Source organism: Sinohyriopsis cumingii, unplaced genomic scaffold (assembly GCF_028554795.1).
Source record: "Sinohyriopsis cumingii isolate HCF-2022 unplaced genomic scaffold, ASM2855479v2 utg001180l, whole genome shotgun sequence".
NCBI classification, from domain to species: Eukaryota; Metazoa; Mollusca; class Bivalvia; order Unionida; family Unionidae; genus Sinohyriopsis; species Sinohyriopsis cumingii.
The window spans coordinates 891,827-911,479 of record NW_028315969.1 but is presented as its reverse complement, the minus strand read 5'-3'; the positions used below and the strand labels follow the sequence as shown (position 1 = coordinate 911,479).

The 19,653-nt window shown below is 37.4% G+C and overlaps 1 protein-coding gene across 5 annotated transcripts in view; it reads right to left on the bottom strand.

Moving 5' to 3' along the window:
- The window catches only part of LOC149772746 (josephin-1-like), a 58,295-nt gene extending 39,604 nt beyond the window's left edge, over positions 1-18,691 (bottom strand). Inside the window, exon 1 of one of the 5 annotated variants that reach the window (XM_089947385.1) lies at positions 18,648-18,691. The gene's annotated coding sequence lies outside the window, so the exon portion shown is untranslated. Of the gene's footprint in view, positions 1-3,505; positions 4,267-4,286; positions 7,922-18,647 lie in introns of those variants that run through there. The other 4 variants (XM_089947383.1, XM_089947386.1, XM_089947387.1 and 1 more) reach the window with 4 other exon arrangements.
- Positions 18,692-19,653: the final 962 nt, after the last annotated feature.

The window sequence follows — 19,653 nt, the reverse complement described above, 5'->3', positions numbered from 1 at the left end:
CGTGTCGTTCTTGTTGGCATAGGTTCGTCCCACCACGATGGCACGGGCTAAACACATCTGGTCATGAGGGTTGTTAATTCGGACGAGACTCTTTTTGGTGTTGCGAAGGTCGTCCACCAATAACATCTTTTTGCGTCCTGTCCCTTGAGGAGGAGAGACGTGGGTCATGTCCAGTGTGGCTTTACCATCGGTGATGTCAAACTGATCATTAGATTGTTGTACGTGTTGAATCTTGTCCATGACTTTGGAAGCAGTCAATTCTGCAGGGGTGCTAAACTCGATCCAAACAGGGGATTTCAAACCGTCGTGTTGTATGGAAAGTCTCAAGCGATCGTCTTCTTTGGGTTGACATTGTCGCTTGAGTGCAGTGAGCAAAGAATCCCACACCTCAGTGATGAACACTTCTGCTTTCTCTAACGGCACTTCAGCCTTGAAATCTTTAAACTTCACCGTGTATTTGTAAGCCGTGGTTCTAAATTTTCTAGAGGAGCGCTTTTCCGTCTCTCGAATGGAATAGTACTTTTCAGGGTTGACTAAGGGTGATGAACTTGGTTTAGAGGGTTCGGATTCTGGTTCACTCATGTCCTCTTCAAAATCACTGGCATGAATTTGTGCCAAGATTTCAGCCCTGGTACGAGGCGATAAATCACGTTTCTGCCTCTTACTTTCTTCTTCTTTCTTCTCGAATGAATGGGATCGTTTCATCTTGAAAGCAAAAAGTCAAATGACTCAAGTTCAAACACCATAAACTACTTTATAGTCATAGCAGACCAGCGTATATAAAAGGGTGTGCGTCTTGTCCTTTCACTATTCATTTCACTCTCAAGCCGAGCACAACGATGGAAGAGACTAACCAGATGGAACGTTTCGTCAGAGCTTTGCGAGGGGTCATTAGAAAATTCTCTTCAGACCAGCCTACGGACTACTCTCCTTCCTTTAGAGATAAAAGTCAAGATACTTGCTATATCTGTCAGAAGAAAGGGCATTGGTCTTCAGAGTGTCCAGACCGTCAAAAAAGAAAAAAAACAGGGGCTAAAAAAGACAAAAGTCAAGATACCTGTTATTATTGTAAAGAAAAAGGACACTGGTCTCCAGATTGCCCAAAAAAGAAACAAGAGGAGTCAGAAGAAAAGAGGAATTCTTCAGAAGAAGAGAGGGATTCTTCAGAGGAAGAAGAGGAAGAAAAAAGACAATTCTATTTAAATGAGGCAAAGAAACACGAGAAGAAAAGAAGAAGGGAAGAAAGCGAGGAGAAAGAAGAAGAGGAAAAGAGTGTGACGGTGAAGAAATTCAAAAAACAGAGAGACTAAACAAGGAGAAAAGAAGAAGAAATCAATGAACTTTTTATTAAAGTGTTGTGCTGTGAATTGTGAATTGGATTGTAAAAAATGGAGAAAAGAATAAATGAATGATATAAGGTAAGAGTCTTTGAGTTTTGATTTTAAAATAAGAAGCTACACTCACGCACTCATACACAGACACGTACTATAAGGGTAACATGGGTGAGTTTTTTTTTTTTTGAGTTATTGGCAAATTGAAATTGTATTTCTTTTCGAGAAATGTGGGTGGCCCTGAAAAGGGCCTTTTTTCTTCATGGTGTAGGGGTGAGTTTAAGCAATCAATTTTAACTGCCTTAAGCCTTTGCCACGGCCAAGGCCTACTTCTGGACTGCGTAATGTTGATGATGATTGGGTTGAAATCACTAAGGGTGGTACGGTAGGCTTAGTCACAGGGTTGACATGTTTGGCTCGGGAAGGTCGTATTCTCTTCGGTCGTGATAAAGAAGTCTGATACATTTGTTTCAGACTTCTTAACTCCGCTAAAATGTCCAACAGTACCGTGACCGTTTGATTTTCACCCTCTTGTTTCTTTGCTGCTACTTCTTCTTGCTGTTGTTTTTTTTCTTACCTCTTCTTCTTGTTGCTGTTGCTGTAGGAGAAAAGCCTGTTCCGCTTCCTTTTGTCGTTGTATAAATTTCTCCAATTCTTCTTTCTGTCTCTGTCTAAAATTCTCCACTTGCGGTAATGAAGAAGGTAACGAAGGTTCCGGAACAAATTCTTGCGAGGAGAGAAAATCCACAAAATCCCAATTCACCTCTTCTGAAAGTAAGTCCGGGTTCCCTTGGGCGGTCTCCCCTGCTGGTGCACCCCACTGGATCGTTTTCTGAGTTTCCGTCATGTTGAATCACTTCGCATAGATTGACTGCACACAAGCGCTAGCGAATCTATATTGACTACGTGACGTCACAGACTGCTCTCTTCGGATTGGATGCGGGCTGACTGAATTCTGTAACGCGTGTTCGGATTGGTGAATGAACTCAATCCGTTTCAATCCTTTCTGTCCCTATAAATAAGCGCAGTTCACTGCATTGATTCACCTATTCTCGGAGCCTCAACATGTGGACCGACGTTGAATCTTCAACCCTTGTGTCAACAATGATGTTCAGGACGGACATGCTCATGTATGTCCGATCCAAGTGGACCGTTGTCCACAGGACCAACAGCAGCCTGTGGATAAGAAGAGTCTATATAGAGAGACAAGGTTGCCTCAAGAGGACTCTGATGTATGGCCCTGCTGTAAGACGAAGTTTGAGGAAAAGAAGATGTCGCAAATGCCCTTTATGTTAAGGGCATATTAACATAAACCAAAGGCCCTTTTCAGGGCCAGCCATATTTCTCGAAAAGAGATAGCCTTTCCATTGCCTACCCCTTTTTAAAAAAAATTTTTTTAAATTTTTAAAAAAAAAATCCCATGTTAAATTCCCCTTGTCCGTAGAGTGACCCACGATTTATTGCCATGTTAAATTCCCCTTGTCCGTAAAGTGACCCACGATTTTTCTCCATGTTAAATTCCCCTTGTCCGTAGAGTGACCCACGATTTATTGCCATGTTAAATTCCCCTTGTCCGTAAAGTGACCCACGATTTTTCTCCATGTTAAATTTCCATTGTCCGTAAAGTGACCCAGGGGTGTTTTTAATGCTAATTCCCATTGTCCGTAAAGCGCCCCTATATACTACTAAAGTATCTATTTTTTACTTTGTGAAACACTGTATGATGAACAGTTGAGACTATATGGTTGACCATTTCACGATCGAGCCGCTCATGAATTACACCCACTTCAATCATTCTGACATGCTCAGCAATGTAAGGGATTCCACTAGTTATATCTGCAAGCATTTTGTTGATAGCAATCAATTGATGTTTGAATGTTGGTCGATTAACTAGCAAATTGATCCAACTGTTAATCTGGGCAAGCGTAAGGCTCCAAAGAAATCATCTATGACTTTATCAAGTTTCTGAAAGTTTTTGCAAAGATTTGTAAATATATTTACATGAACATCATACTCAGCTCGCAATGAGGCTAATTTATCACTAACTGCAGTGTTGCTGTCATCAATGTATTTCTTTGTTGTGGTGTCAATGTTGGATGCTGGTTCTATCAAGAGAACAATTTTATTGTTATTCATATTAAGTTCACCTGTCATTGTATCACTGGTTTACTGACCTCATTGTAGATCTCATTTCTGATTGTCCCGATTGATACGCTTGAATCTGATTCTTCTGCCATCAGTAAATACTGGGATATTATCGGTGACCGCACAGAAAACTTGTCGGACAATATCAACCCACCTAATATTCCTTGTCTTTAACCATCCATGCTAATCCTGAAAAACAGCAACTTCATCCTCATCAACCCCAGTGAGGTTCATAAGATCAGTGAACTCATCTTTAGTTGCATACACTGACATATCAACATCGCAGAGACCAGATTTCTTCACCATACTGCTAGTGTGAGATCTTCCATAAATATCTACCATTATAAACTATTAATCTGTTTAAAATGACCGCTAGCGTACTCATGCATAACTTGATGCGTTGGTGGACCATCAGTGGTCCATGACCTTGATAAAGCATCTAAATTGTTAGTTAATCAGGACCACATATAGGTGGATATGTTAATGTCTGTGTTGGTAACGGTGAATACCAAGCCGTTGGAGTGCCTCAATCGCTAGTGATCTGCACCCTGCTAATGATTCAGCGGATATATTTGAGAAATTCTTTTGGTGTTGCCAATCCATATCCATAAAAAAATGACACCACGTGGATCAACAGCATATGCAACCCAGCGAATACCTGGACAAGAATGACCATCGAGATTAATGATACCAGTTTCAATGCGATTTAAGAGCGGCATCAAGCAAATCAAAATTAGGCATTGGAACGATCTGCATTCTAAGTTTTAGTGCCATCATTGCAGCTCGACCATACCATGAATAGGGACGTACCTGGCCAGTCTTAGACACTCGTTCCCACTTTCTTTTCTTTGTGGTCAGACCTTGTCCTGTCACTTTCTTCAATGCCATCCTGGCAGCAGTTCCAACAGTACCAAGTGCAGTACTGATGCTCTTGCCACAGTCAGAGCTGCAGCTTCAATTAGCGCTGCTATAGCGGCAAAAAGTGGAAATATATCACACGTTTTTTCTAAGTCTTTAATGGCACCTGCAAAAAGATCAAGTTGCATGGAAGTCTTTGATTTCTTGGCATCACTGTAGTGTTTGAGCTTACAATGAGTCAGTGGTAATTTATTTGGGCCTCGCAACACCATTGATTTCAGCAATAATTTTAGTCCAGAATTCTTCGATGATGCTAGTTGTAGCTTTTTAATCTGATCAGGTGTCAGAGTAACATTCACATGTTGAAATGACATTATAATATCATGGACGATTTAATTACAGATCGCTTGGATGGAACACACATGATCTAATTACATGTTTTCCACTGGTGCATCAAGGACTCATTCATCCACCAACCCCTTCAAGCTACATTATTTTGTCTGAAAGTATAACAGCGATTGCTCTAAAACCACTAGCGCAGTTGTGCTACACAAGCTCAAAAATGTATTTAAATGACTGACTGAGCAAATCCAAGTGTTCCAGTGACAAATAATAGATTGGATATAATGTTGTGAAGTCCCACTGAGATATCTGCAAACCAGAATCAACATTCTGATCATGTCCCATGAATGTCATCAAACGATGATATGCACAAGCAACCTGACTGTTATCAAAATTCAGTAACACTTCTTCAGATGGCTCTTGATGTCCATTTATTCTCAGAGAAACTTCACTAACCCCAAGCACTGGGTAGCGCACTTCTGAACCTACACTGGCGTTTTCCTGAAGCGCTATAAATACATGTTGTGGTGCTGAAACTCCCTGATGTGATGCTATCTGCCATGTGAATAAGCCAACAACATTACTTTGAACTGTCTTTGGTCATCATCAACCACAACAGCGTTGACTTAACGCAGATATCCATGAAAAAGAGCAGCCTTTGTTCCTGTCAGCGATGGTGTCATTGTTGGCATCCACAATGAAAACTTTGTCAGTTTCACTTTACGATCATCAACACCAGCAGGACGCCAGATCACATCGTTGTCTGTTGCATTTCGAACTAATACTATTGTGTTTACCACCAAAAATGAACTTTTCTGACATTTCTGCAGAATCCAAAGTTGTGTGACAGGTAAATTGTGCATGAAAATTCTTCTTCACTGTTTAACATCAATTGACATGCTGCGAATCCTTGGTTGAAATCTTCATTCATGTATGCGACCTCACTTCCAGCAGCATTCATTTTCACATTACTGCTCTTGGGGTGATAAGTGGTATCATTGGCAAACGTCACTGATGGACCAGAAGACTGCAAATTATCATTGCTGTACCATACTAATCCAATAATTATCATAGCAACATTGACATTTTCGAGACAGGATTCAATATTCTTTCCATCAATCATGTATGTGACACAGTTGAACAATGCCATAACACCATTATTAACAAAACCAACATATCTGTATTATCTGCTTTTAAAAGCTGACCTTCAATCTCAATGAATGCCTCTGTGGACAGGAAACAGCTACTTGTATCTAGTACTTGTAACTCAATTCATGCACGTGCAGCAAGTACACAAGCATCATAGGAATAATACTCATAACATGCACCAATTCATCTTTGAGGACTGGTGTGTCTATGTCAAGGGTAGGATCAGATACCCAACTGAACATTTCATTTATATTTGCCATTATTTAAAACAATGTCGAATCAGACCACCCTGCTATCAGACTTGCTGTTATATTTGTTTCACTCTTGGCGGCCTGTTGTTTTTCAGTGGCATACCAGCTAATTCTTTCAACCATTCATTTGCAGCTTGATTTATTATTTTACTGACAATTGCTAGCATCACTTTGTTGCTTGGAAGTATAACTTCCTGTAGTTTTAGTGGCTATGGTCGGACCACTGGTGATCTGTGTATCAATCGTGCAAGTCTTTATTTTGATTTCTGCGAATGCTTTACCAGCAACATCACCAATGGTGCCAATAGCCTTGTCATAAACAAAGTCAATGGCTTTCATTCCTAGTTGCTTTGCAACCGGGATGGCTTTTGGGGCTCCCATTCAGAATAGACCTTGAACAACACGCCAAGTCCATCTCCATTGATAACTTTATATGTTGGCAATAATAAATTTATTACCCTGGCCATCTCAGGCCCACTCTGAGTATTGTGAACAATCATTTTGTTATTGTCATTCATCCCTGTAGTTATCATCATTAATTTTATTGACAACTGTCCAATAAATGCTGATATCCATGACACCACCTATGAATAATAACTGACAAAAAGCGGCTGCTTCTTTGATGATTTCTGTGGAATTATTACCAGTTCATCCCCCACCAATCAGGATCTCTAGCTGATCAACACTGGCAAGGATGTTATTGGGGCAAAGTTTATCAAGGCCACTTCCTCAAGTGACACGATTGCTAGCAATCAGACCACTCTCAGTTGTTGTGTCTGCTTTTTTCTTTCTTGCCTGTTCAAGTCCCCCCCACCCCCACATTCCTTTCTGTCCTCATCCCATTCTTCTCTTGCTTGTTCAAGTTGCCTCCGCATTCCCTCCTGTCTTTGTTCCCCCTCCTTCTTGGCTTGTCTCATCCAATGACTGGCTAAAAAGTCACACATTTTCATCGTCACTTCTGACTTCCGAAACACCGGCAACAATGCAATATATAAATTTATGCCAAACAGCATGACTTTTCATACCTCCAAAATATTCTGGTTTTACATATGTCTCTTTCATCAAAGTAAATGCAGCAATATCAAGTATTTGATCTTTATCCCTGATAACTGCAAGACCTTCCTTGGTAAATTTATTTATCATATCAACTTTAACTTTTGTCAGCTGATCTGCTTCTAGCTCTAGTGTAACAAGATCCCTCTGCATGAACTTCATTGATACCTTCCAATAATTTTAGTTGAGTATCTGCTATTTCTCAAAGAATCTATTTGATTTTTTTAGTTGTTTCTGCTCTTTTCCCAGTTACTTTGGAGGTTTGCTTTAACGTGGGAAGAAGACCTTTAGTAGCCTCTTTGACTGGTTTAAAGAATCCTGCTGCACTTTCTGCTGCAAATCCCTCTCTAGCTTCCTGAATCTGTTGCAGTTACTCTTTGACAGAATCATGGACAGGGAGATATTTCTCAATAGCCTCTAGTATTTGTCAAGCTAATTTAACTGTACAAGATTCCATGGTTAGCACATAATCACTCACTGTTATTGCAATGATTTAATTACAGACCTGTCATTGGCAGCTACTATCTTTTTGCTCATCGTCCAGCACCTGGCTGTTAACAGCAGCACAGACAATCAATGACGATCTACCAAATGTTGTTCCCTGAATATCTACAGCAGCAGACAGGGACAGCGCACAGGTCTACGGTCCAGCCTCAAGACGCGTTAGAGGCCTTGATTTATCCTTCTCAACCCTGTATGTCCATTTTGCTTCCTTCTTTAATTGGGTTCTCTAATTCATGGACATAATGGTCTGTCCAGCCTCCCTGCTGCACAAGATTAGTAGTCCCTCTGGAATATTTTACACTTTCAAAGCACATACTACAATAATAATAATAATAAGGGCTTTGTATAGCACCTAACCTTTAGAAGCTCTAAGCACTTTACAACATTAGACAACACCTATAAGATAAAAAACATATAATGATATGATTACAAAAACAAACATCATGAAATTAGAAAACATTAAAAAAACATGCTGAGAATATTTAAGCTAGGAAACATTAATAGGTCTTTAAGTTTGTTCTTGCAGTCAAAATAAGTGAGTTTTGAGAGCCCTCTTGAATGTGATCACTGTGTCTTTGTGTCTAAGTTCAGTGGGCAATTCATTCCACGTTGCTGGGCCCTGGTATGCAAAAGAACGCTGTCCATATATCTTTGCTTTCATAGTGGGAATAATGAGTATACAATTGTCAGAAGAGGAGTGTGGTGTGTACACATAGGTGAGGTCAGATAGGTATGTTGGACTAGAGTCCGACTGCAAAACGTAGCACAGAGAACAAATTTTGTGTTTGATTCTGGATTGAATGGATAGCCAGTGTAGTTTACAGAGCAGCAGGGAGGTGTGCTCTGATCGTGGTACTCTAAGTATGATCCAAGCAGCTGTGTTTTGAACTTTTTGAAGTTTCTGGAGCAGATATTGAGATGAACCAGACAGAACTGAGTTACAATAGTCCAGTCTTGAAAGTACTAATGAACACACAAGTGTTTTAGTGGCATCAACTGAAAGATATTTGCGAATTGAGTTGATGTGTCTCAGCTCAAGAAATACAGCCTTGCATATGTTCATGACATGTTGGTACAATGTGAGAGTACTGTCCAGAGTAACACCTAGGTTTCGTACTGATTGTGTGAATTTAATGTTGGTGTTGCTGATATTTATTGTTTGAGGTGTCATCAGCGTACAATTCGTGAGACACTGGATGATGATCTATGACACTGAGAGCAGCTGAGTGTATAGAATGAAGAGAACAGGTCCAAGAACAGACCCCTGTGGAACACCTCAACACAGATCAACTGGGCTGTATCATGAATGCCAAATACATGCTGGAGACGGTGAAGTAATATATCATGGTCTATTGTGTCAAATGCTGCAGATAAATCAAGGAGGGTGCGGACTGTAATCTTTCTGCTATCCAACGCAGAGAGAATGTCATTAACTACTTTCAGAAGAGTAGTTTCAGTACTGTGGCAAGGGCGATATGCAGATTGTACATTGCTAAGAAGACTGTTCGAATTCAGATGAGATACAAGCTGGTATAGAACGACCTTTTCTAAGATTTTTTATATGAATGGGAGATTAGAAACTGGGCGGTAGTTCTTTAAACTGTTATGGTCTAGTGTTGGTTTCTTCAGCAGAGGCTTTACAATGGCAGTTTTGAAAAATGATGGGAATTCTCCAGATGATAGACAGGTATTAATAACATCAGTTAGTGAAGGCAATACTGGATCTAAGCACTCAAGCAGCAGTGATGTTGGAATTGGATCAATTTCATATGACTTTGGTGCACTCTTCATCAGGATTGTACATGCAAAATCCAAAGAGACAGGTTCAAATGCTGCTAATGGTTGCCGGTCAAATTCTGTATGCCAACTGTATGGTGACGAGTCAATTGAAATTGTGGTGTCAAGCTTATCTCTAATGGTTTGTACTTTGTCACGGAAGAAATCTGTAAACATGTCCGGAAGGTCGACTGGAGAGAAGGTAGTTGGAAGTGGTGTAGATTTGTTCCTTGACATTAGCTTGTTAGTAATCTCGAAGCGCTCTTTGCAGCTGGAACTTTCCATGATCTTAGTAGTGTAGTGGGCTGATTTCGCTGCATGAACTATATTTGTGACATTCTTCTTAGCAGCTTCATAGATTTGTTTATGAATAGTGAGTCTGGTGGAAACCCAGAGCCTCTCAGCTTTACGGCAGTCTCTTTTAGCAGTGCGAAGCTGGTCCCCAACACTGCTATACTATGGAGAACACTTTTGAATTTATACTCTGCACTTGGTAGCTGGGGCATGTTTGTCAAGCAATAAACGCAGACAGTTATCAAGTTGTTCTGCGGTAGGAGGTAAGCAAGTTGTTAGGTTAGCTTGGAAGTCGTGCATTAGTTTGGTTCTATTTATCATATGGAGGTTTCTCTTAGTAGCAGATAAAGGTGGAGGGTTAGGGACTGATACATCAAGATGGCATATAATGCAGAGGTGATCTGATGCAAGGTCATGGCATACCAGAGAGGACCATAGAATGTTATCATCAGGTCTATGAAGAATCCAGTCTAAAATGTGACCATGTTTATGGGTGGGTTGGTTAACTGACTGTTTGAGGTTGAAAACATTAATGGAATCTATGAGTTTTGATGTATCTGAGTTTCCGGGACAGTCAAAGTGAAAGTTGAAATCTCCAAGAATAATCAGGTTGCCACCTATCAAATTTCCATAGTCCAGGAGATTTGGAAACTGCTCCAAAAAGAGAGAGTCAGCCAGATTGTTTTTTCTAATAGGAGGATGGCGGTATAGGCAGAAAAAATGGACTGACCTTTGCTCCAGTGTGAGTGTGGTTTGGACTAGATCAAACGATGTGTGGTCGAAATTGAATGTTGTGGTGTGGTTAAGACGTTTTATCATGGAGTTCTTTGTGATGATAGCAATTCCACCTCCACAAGAATTACGGGAGAACGACTTGATGGAGTAACCAGTAGGTGTTAGATCCACACACTTGGGCTCATCACCTGATGTTTTTAGCCATGTTTCTGTCAGGAAAAATACGTCAATATTCTGGTCGTTGATAAAATGAACTATTTCTGTGCACTTTTCCAGTGGTCCTACTGACTGGGCATTGAATAATGCAATGCGCAGAGGTATTTCTTGGATAGTTGACACAAAGGTTGACGAATTAATAGGGATTTGAATTAGGTTATCTAAATTAACGGTCAAATTTTTTTAAAAGTTGTTGAGCCAAAATAAGGGAGATAACTGGAATTCTTCTTCCTGTTCTACGCCAGCCAGCTTTGAAACGTTTCTTTTTTCACTTCTGTTTACATTTAGGTAATGATGAATGTAATTCCAGTTCATTTAGTCTAGAGCACAATGTAGTGTGGAGAGCCAAGGAGTGAACATTTAAAGCAATTAATGAGGGTCCATCATAGCAGTGGCTGATCAATATTACCATTCTGGTTACATTTAAAACCTGATCATAAGATCTAGATTCATTAATGACTATCAGTCATACTATAATAAGCATCTGAATGGTTAAAGTTTAAGTTCTTACCTCTATATTATACTTGGAAAATAAAAATCTAGTTCCACCACCAGTCTAACTAATACACAGTTGGGGGAAAATACCAATATGAATTACGATATGGTAGCATATTGATATATAACTACACCCCTAATGAATAAGTCAATGTACAGAAGATTAGCAACATCTAATGATGTGTTTACTGTCTAGTAAGTAGCCAGAGATTCCTCTGACTCTCCTCACCCCATTTGAGGCATCTGGATAATTACACAGCTGTCAAAACATCAAAAATGGAGTGAGGAAGGTTGGAAAAAAACTATTTAACCAGATAGGCATGTTTTCAAAATGGAATCAAGTGCAAAAGAAAAAGACGAACTTCTGGTTTAATGCTGAACATGTCTTTAAAGCACTTAGTTCATACACTGCAGTTAATTGTTCAGGTATAATGACACTAATAGTAAAGTCAAAGAAAGGATAAACAATCTGGTCAAGTCAGTTGATATCCAAGATATATAGGTACTGGTAAGTGGGATAATTGTTCCTGTACCTTTTATGATCCCAAACAACTCAACCTGGACATGGTTATAAATCACATACAGTGATAAATTTGAAACACAATTCAGCGGTACATGTATATATTACTAATGATGTAGCTTTTACATTCAAATTGATAATAATAATTGAAACTGATTGAAAAGGATCATATTTCATCTTATTCCAAAATTCAATGACTGCAGTACACAAATAACAGTAACATTTTATAAAAAAAAACAAAAAATAACAAACAACTGCCAGTAATAATAGATTTTGGCAAGTTGATTTCCTCACCACTTTCAACAATTGACTAGTAAAAAAAGATAATTCCAGCCCTGAAACTACATGCACATATTTGCTTTTTCAGATAAACTAAACCTTGTTTTTCCCACAGGAGATGCTGGGAAAATGATTCTAGGTTCATAATAAAAGTAACTCAAAGAAATGAGCAATCATCTTTGACAATAAAGCAATACAATTTTTTACGAAGATTTCTAAATTGAATCTTTAACTTAAAATGTTGGGGATAAAATGCAAACAAGTGCAACAGTCTAGATTTTTTTAACACTTCAAAATGTACTCTGGAAAACATGGTACTATTTCAAAAGTACATGTACATTATACGTACATAAACAAAGTCATATAGACAGCGTTCTTTTGCATACCAGGGCCCAGCAACGTGGAATGAATTGCCCACTGAACTTAGACACAAAGACAGTGATCACATTCAAGAGGGCTCTCAAAACTCACAGTTTTCGACTGCAAGAACAAACTTAAAGACCTAATAATGTTTCCTACCTGAAATATTCTCAGCATGTTTTTTTTATTTTTTTAAGTTTTTCTAGTTTCGTGTTGTTTGTTTTTGTAATAATATTATTGTTTCTTATCTTATAGGTGTTGTCTAATGTTGTAAAGCGCTTAGCGCTTCTAAAGATTAGGCGCTATACAAAGTCCTCATTATTATTATTATATGCATGAGCTGTGAACTTAAATGCCTTAAAAATACAAGTACTAGCATCGGTATGTGTATTTGGATTTTCAGGTCCCTGGTGCTCAAAGTAACTGAGTACAATATAGTTTTCTCCATGCCTGTTATATACCAAGCTACAAATCCAATCAATTGGTTTGCAACTTAAATAGATTATTTGTTCACATAAAAAAAAAAAAAGACATCCACTTCAGTATAATAACAACTTTTGTGCATGGATTAAGAATATGCATGTGCTATAGTGCATGTATCATGAGACATCAATACAAAAGGTTGGGGGCCCCGAGTGGCTGAGTGGTCTAAAGCACTCTCCATTACAGATCACTGCCATCTCACCTCTTTCTGCGTTGGTTCAAGTCTCGGATTCAGCCAATGTGGGTATGTGAGAAAGCTTGCCAGTAGTTCTTTCCGGGGTTTTCTTGGGTTCTTCCTCCACCATTAATACTGGCCATCATGTATAGCCTATCATGTGCTGAAAAATGGCGTTAAACCCTACAAAAATAACAAAAAGTTGATCAGTGGTTCTCAAAAATTAGACCATGCCTTCGTTCATATTAGGCATGCGGATGTGGTTTGATTCAACACATTCATGAAATGCAAATCCTAAGTAAACAGCTGATTTCCATAATGGATATTGATATACTTCTCATAAAGGGGTAGAACTCATTAATGAATGTATCAGAGGTCTTGCTAGGATTTTAAAACTAGGAGTCCAGGACTCCCATTTTGATAAAAATGGGAGTCCCACCATCAAAAGTTGCAGTCCCTTCTTTCCTTCAGAATCAACACAAACTTGAGTGCAACTGTTTTTAGATGGAGAGGTTTTCATAATGTAATCACTCACTTTAATATAGCTTCATTACAACAGTTCATTGACAGGATTGCAAATTTATGGTTTATTTATGTCTACGTCCTTGTAGTAATTTTAGGCAGTGGTTAAATGGTATCTGATTTGCTGTTCTTTTCCCGTATTTTTGCAAATACATGTCAAGTCAGAAAACGTGCCAAGTCAGAAAACAGCTTAGACCGTAAACCGCATCTCGTAAATTCCACAACATAGCCATGTCCATATGTTTCTGACCTACATAATTTGCATTTTAAAGTTAAATCTTTAATAAAATAATACCTTGGCTTTGCTTTCAATGATCTGTATATTTTTTCGGAAAATGTTTGCCCAATGATTTACGAAAACAGACAATCTAATAAACTGGTACATCCCAGCCTTAGCAAAGTCTGCCATTATTTCCCGTTAGGCCTACTGGTTCACTTACAGTTTCAAACTAATTTTTATGATGAAATAGTGTACATGAGGCAGTAAATATATATCCAGATCACCGATTCTAATCTTAAAACACATGTTTGTATGTTTTATCATCAAAGGATATCATGCAGGAAATTGATAGTTGCTACCTTACTCGGAAAAAGGTTAATGGTCAATCAGCTATCAAAACATATGCTTGTGAATGGGCAAGAGTTTGTTTTGTCAACGTAATTGATATAAAAACTAGGCCTATCTACTGATGTCTTAATGAATACCGTTTGCTACAACACTAGAACTAACCAGGCTAAGGCGAGGGGCATTTTTAAAAAAAAGTATAGTCAGTCAATGTACCTCTTAAATAGCTCTTGTTTGTCCATCAGAGTGATACTGAACTTTGTCAATTGGCGTCCAAATACGCGTAATTAAGTGTTTCCAAGATCTCTGAATGTATGCATATATACTCCTATGAGTGTTGCAGACTGAACATATAAAAATCTTGCTGGCATTATATGAACAGATGCAGTATGTGTTTATGCATAGTTTAGTGAGTAGATATAGAGATGGGAACAAAAGTGTTTCTGAAATGGTCCAGACAGGTACATCTGATCTCATACATGTATGGCAGTACTGTATGTATAGCGCTTAGAGAGGAAAATAGTATATGTTGATGTCTGTTTCAGTTGCTATGGTTTTATTGATGTTAGTGGACCTGCTTGTATTATCTGCATAAGTTAGGTAGCGCTGGTCTCAAAAATGAATCCAAAATAATCAGATCCACACAAAAAAACAGAGTCAGAGAAACATATACATGTATTTATGTTCAGATATATGAACGTAATTTAAAATCATGTCTATGTTATATTCTAAGGGAGTTAACTAATAATATGATGTTGTTGTTGTTGTTGTTGGGTTTAACGCCATTTTTCAGCACACGATAGGCTATACATGGCAGCCAGTATTAATGGTGGAGGAAGAACCCGGGAAAATCCCGGAAAGAACCACCAACCCTCGAGAAGCTACTGGCAAGCTTTCCCACATATCCACATTGGCCGAATCCGAGACTCGAACCTACGCAGACAGAGGTGAGATGGCAGTGATCCATAATGGAGAGCGCATTAGACCACTTGGCCACTCGGGGCCCCCTAATAATATGAAGTTAAATGCAAGTAAATATGCCCTTAATCAAGTGAACATTAGATTAGTCCTAGGTGTTACTTGTCTGACAGAGAATATCATGCATTTACATCTAGGTATAACAAGTATGTGTGAGATAATTGTAGCGATCAAAATTAAAAGATGTTAAAAAGGACAAATGTTGAATTAATATACAAAAGAGAACTTTGTACCATCAATACAGTTATCTTATCACTGGAACTGTGACAGGTGTATAAATAATTTTTTTTTAGTTCAGAATTTTAATTTTTTTTTTACTTCATCTGGGATTATACTCTGTCCTTCATGCTGTTAAAAATAAATATATACAAATAAACACATAATAAATCAATAAATAAATCAATAAAGCCAAATTTATTCTCAAATCACAACTATTTTAAGCAAAACAGTCCCTTAACTAATTCTCATTGCCATTACATTCTAGATTGCTTTCATTCATTTGGTTTATAATAAAAACTAAAGTCATGCTCAGTCATTCTAAGCATGTGGGTGACAATCTAATTTTGTCTAAAATACACGTGGTGAAAGTAAAGATTGTTTGAGTTTTTAAGTTACTTGAAACTTACACATTGGAAAAGAATGAAAGCAATGCTGAAGTTAATTGTATTTTTTGTCACTGTAGTGGTAATTAGCTTTACCAGGTATATGTTCTTTAGGTATGATACACGGTATCTTACATTAAAATATCAGAAAAGTAGGTAAGTTGCAGTAGATGGTTAAGATTTTCTCTGCACAGTATGACATATAATTCAGTTGGTTTTTGTCTTTGTTTTTTAACATATTCTGAGTATTATTTATATGTATAAAATCTCACTTTAAGTTCTTTTTTCATTTTTAAAATCATTATATTGACATAACTATTTTCAATATTTAGAATTCTTTTTTTACCATAGTATAATGTCCAAATAACAAGTACCTTGTTTATCTTGTGTATCACAGGTATTAAAGGTGTATTGGTGTATACATGTATTTGTATATTTTGTTGCTATTGTTACTGGGTTTAATGCCATTTTTCAGCACAAGATAGGCTATACATGGAAGCCAGTATAAATGGTGGAGGGAGAACCCTGGAAAACCCCAGAAAGAACCACAGACCCATGAGGAGCTGGTGGCAAGTTTTCTCACTACCCACATTAGCAGAACCAGAGACTCGAACCCACACAGACTGAGGTGAGATGGCAGTGATCCACAGCAGTGAGCGCTTTAGACCACTTGGCCACTCGGTGCCCCTGTATTTGTACACAACACTGACCCTAACCACTTGATGTGAATAACAGACAAAATTAGAATGCACACAAATTTTTATGTAGATTCTTCACTAAAATTAACAAAATTTGAATTCCCTCAGAGCTTATAGCACCTTGAGGTTGCCAAGAAACAGGAAATTAGAGCACACAGAGATCATCTTGTTGTTCATTAAAACAAAAGATTTTCCCACTAATATGTTTATTACACACATGAAATACACATATAAATAATGCCTATCAAGACTTATTGCCTTCACTTTTGTACCACAGTTGTTCTCTCAGGTGCCCTACATTTTTGTTGATCAGGTTTTTTTCCTCACATTATTTTTATGTTGTTTTTACACATTTTTAATTGAACTTTTGAAGCTTAAACATGTTTGAGTGCTTGCTGGGTTCTTTGGGTAAGAATGCTAAGAGCATTTTCACTTATTTTGTCTCTTCGATCTGTGACATATGCCACTCCTATGCATCAGCCATGTCTTGACACCATAGCACTGTGTCATTTAAAACCATCCTTTTCCTAAAGGGCACAATGCAGGCGTATAAATTAACTTTCATAATTTCCCTATAATATCAAATAGTTCTTTGAATTGAAATTGTTTTCAATTAAACTGCTCAGTCACTTCTGTTGTTTGTCCAAAGGTGTGTTACTGCAGAATCTCATAATGGCACATAAGTATACTTTTTAATTTTCTGATAAAGATATCCTTTCCAATAAGGTTTTAAATAATTTGTATTTGTAAAATACATCCCTAAGTTTAAACACTTGATATCAAATTCAACATCATCATTGGAAAATGCAATATCCAAAATCTGCTTTAAAAATAATATTTATAACCTTTTCTCTGCATCTAAGGACTTGTTTCACTTCAAGTGTCAGTAACTTTGTGATGTCTGGTGACATGGTAGTGTCATTGTTATATATTTATTAATGTAATAAAATATGTATATATATTTGTTAATGTAATAAAATATATATTCAGAAACCAAGATTTCACGAATTTAATAAGTGCTTTAAATGAAATATTTATGTTCATTAATATTTGCAAATTTTACAAAGTTTAGAATGAAAATAAAATAAGTTGGTTTACTTGTTAAAGACGGCACTCACAAGATAAAAATTCCATGATGATAGTAAAGTATGCTTTAATATTATGTTACTCAAAAATCAATAAAAGTCTGTTTTTATACATTACTGTTTGACATTATTAAAAGTCATCTATACTGGCCCGATATATGAAAAGTATCCCAAAAAAATTCAAAGGCATAATTTAATTTTTTCATTGCAAATTAATTAAAATCATTTTGGCTTTTAAAAAATTAAGTCTCAAGATGATAGCTCATATCTATTTTTTTCTGATTTCGGCTAGGAATTTATATAGATTTTGTGTAAATCAAAAGAACTCACATTCTTTTACCATCTACTGCAACTTACCTGATATTTTTGTGTAATATTTGATACCCACAGAACATATACTTTGTATATTACGTGTACTAAAGGGTATATTTGGATGTCTTTGGTACAGATTTGTGTTTCGTGTGACTGGAGCAATCTTATTTTGATCAAGCTAATTAAGGCCTAAGAGTCAGTAATTCTGTTTCTAAAATACTCAAGCCCACCCCAACCCCTTAAATTTTTGTTCCAAAAGCCATTAAACAATAATAAAAAAAAAATAAGTGCCCTAATTATACTAATTTTATATACCGAGTCAACATTGTGGATGTTGTAGATCCGCCAAAAATTGCGTTTTTGTGAAGCTTTGTGTTCACAGGACCATTAAATATCAAACACAAATTTTACATTGCAAGGCATATCCCAAGCTATTGTTGTTTTGGTGTAGTCCTACGATGTAACACGTATCACGTGTTAATTATGTTTTAGTAGACGCCCAAAACATAAATATCAGCGTCAGGTTTTACATGTAGACTAGTTTTGGTACTACAGAACAAAAATAACGTGATAACGTTACGTCCCAAGTTGGACTATAACACAACGGTTTGAACCACTGGGTTTCGTTACAAAGAAAATTAGGAGTATCCGTCAATGAATCAAGGGATGGGGGGTGAGTCTAACTTCATATTGTTACAGGATAGACCCCCACCCCCACCCCCGATTCATTGACGGACAACTTGCTCCAATTTTCTTTGTAGCGAACCCATGTGGTTTGAACAGACCGTCGTTTCTTCATCCGTAAATTTTGTACTGATACCTTTTGAATGTCATGAGCTAACTAGTTTGCATTTTTATCTACACTCACCACCCCTTTAAATAAAAAAGTAAAACAAATATATAAAAAGTAGCATCGTACCTTAAGGAGGTGGAATTTTTTAATTATTTGGTTTGACAACGTGCATTTAACGTCAGAGGTTTTTGTCTACTTTGGACTGATCTTCATTTGTTTCTTCTGAGTACAAATCTAATAAAAGACTGGACCCCTACACCAAACATTTCTGCTGGACGATATCTAAAAATAGTCCGGTGGAATCAAAGGTATGACAAATAAATAAATAAATAGATAAATAAATAAATAAATACATTTGGTTTTGGAATCAAAAATGATATTTCCAAAACTATTGTATCATTTTCAAATTTAATCTTAATTTACACAAAACTAAAATATACCACCATATGATTTAATTACCGAATTAGTGTTGCCCCTTCAAGCAAATTCAGAAACGAGGAAATGGGATGGGAGGGGGGTCGGGGAAGGCTAATGAGCGAGAAACAAACCCGAAAATTCGCTAGCCTACTTGTTTACTCTCTCCCTCTGAGGCCGATAAATCAGTCCCACACCTATAATAATACTGACCGGCGGTTTAGGGGATATTATCGACTATTCGTTAATAACTGAAAAATCTGCAGACATTATTGTCTACAAACATCGGTGTATATTTATTACATTTACCAGTATTTCTCGCGGCTGCAGGATTCTTTTGGCGATATGTACATACTTTTTAGGACCAAATCCTATGTTTGATGACTTGTAAATCCACGTGGAATAACACAAGCCTTTGTCCTGTGGCCATTTTGAATTTCTCGCTAGATCTGGTTGTCACGAAAATATCGGTAAGTGTCAAAACAATACGTGGGTGTGTTTCGGAAAGATCATAATGCAGCAAAATTACACATTTTAATAAACGGGTAACAACAGACTTAAATATAGTCCATCAGTATCAACACAGATCTGGGGGGTTGTTGGACTCTCTCCCTCTCACCCCAAAAATATGGCCGGATCCCGCCTCTGAAAAATATATACGCGTGACGGACCTTATATTCATTAATTAATAAACTAATTTTACTATTCTAAAATCGAG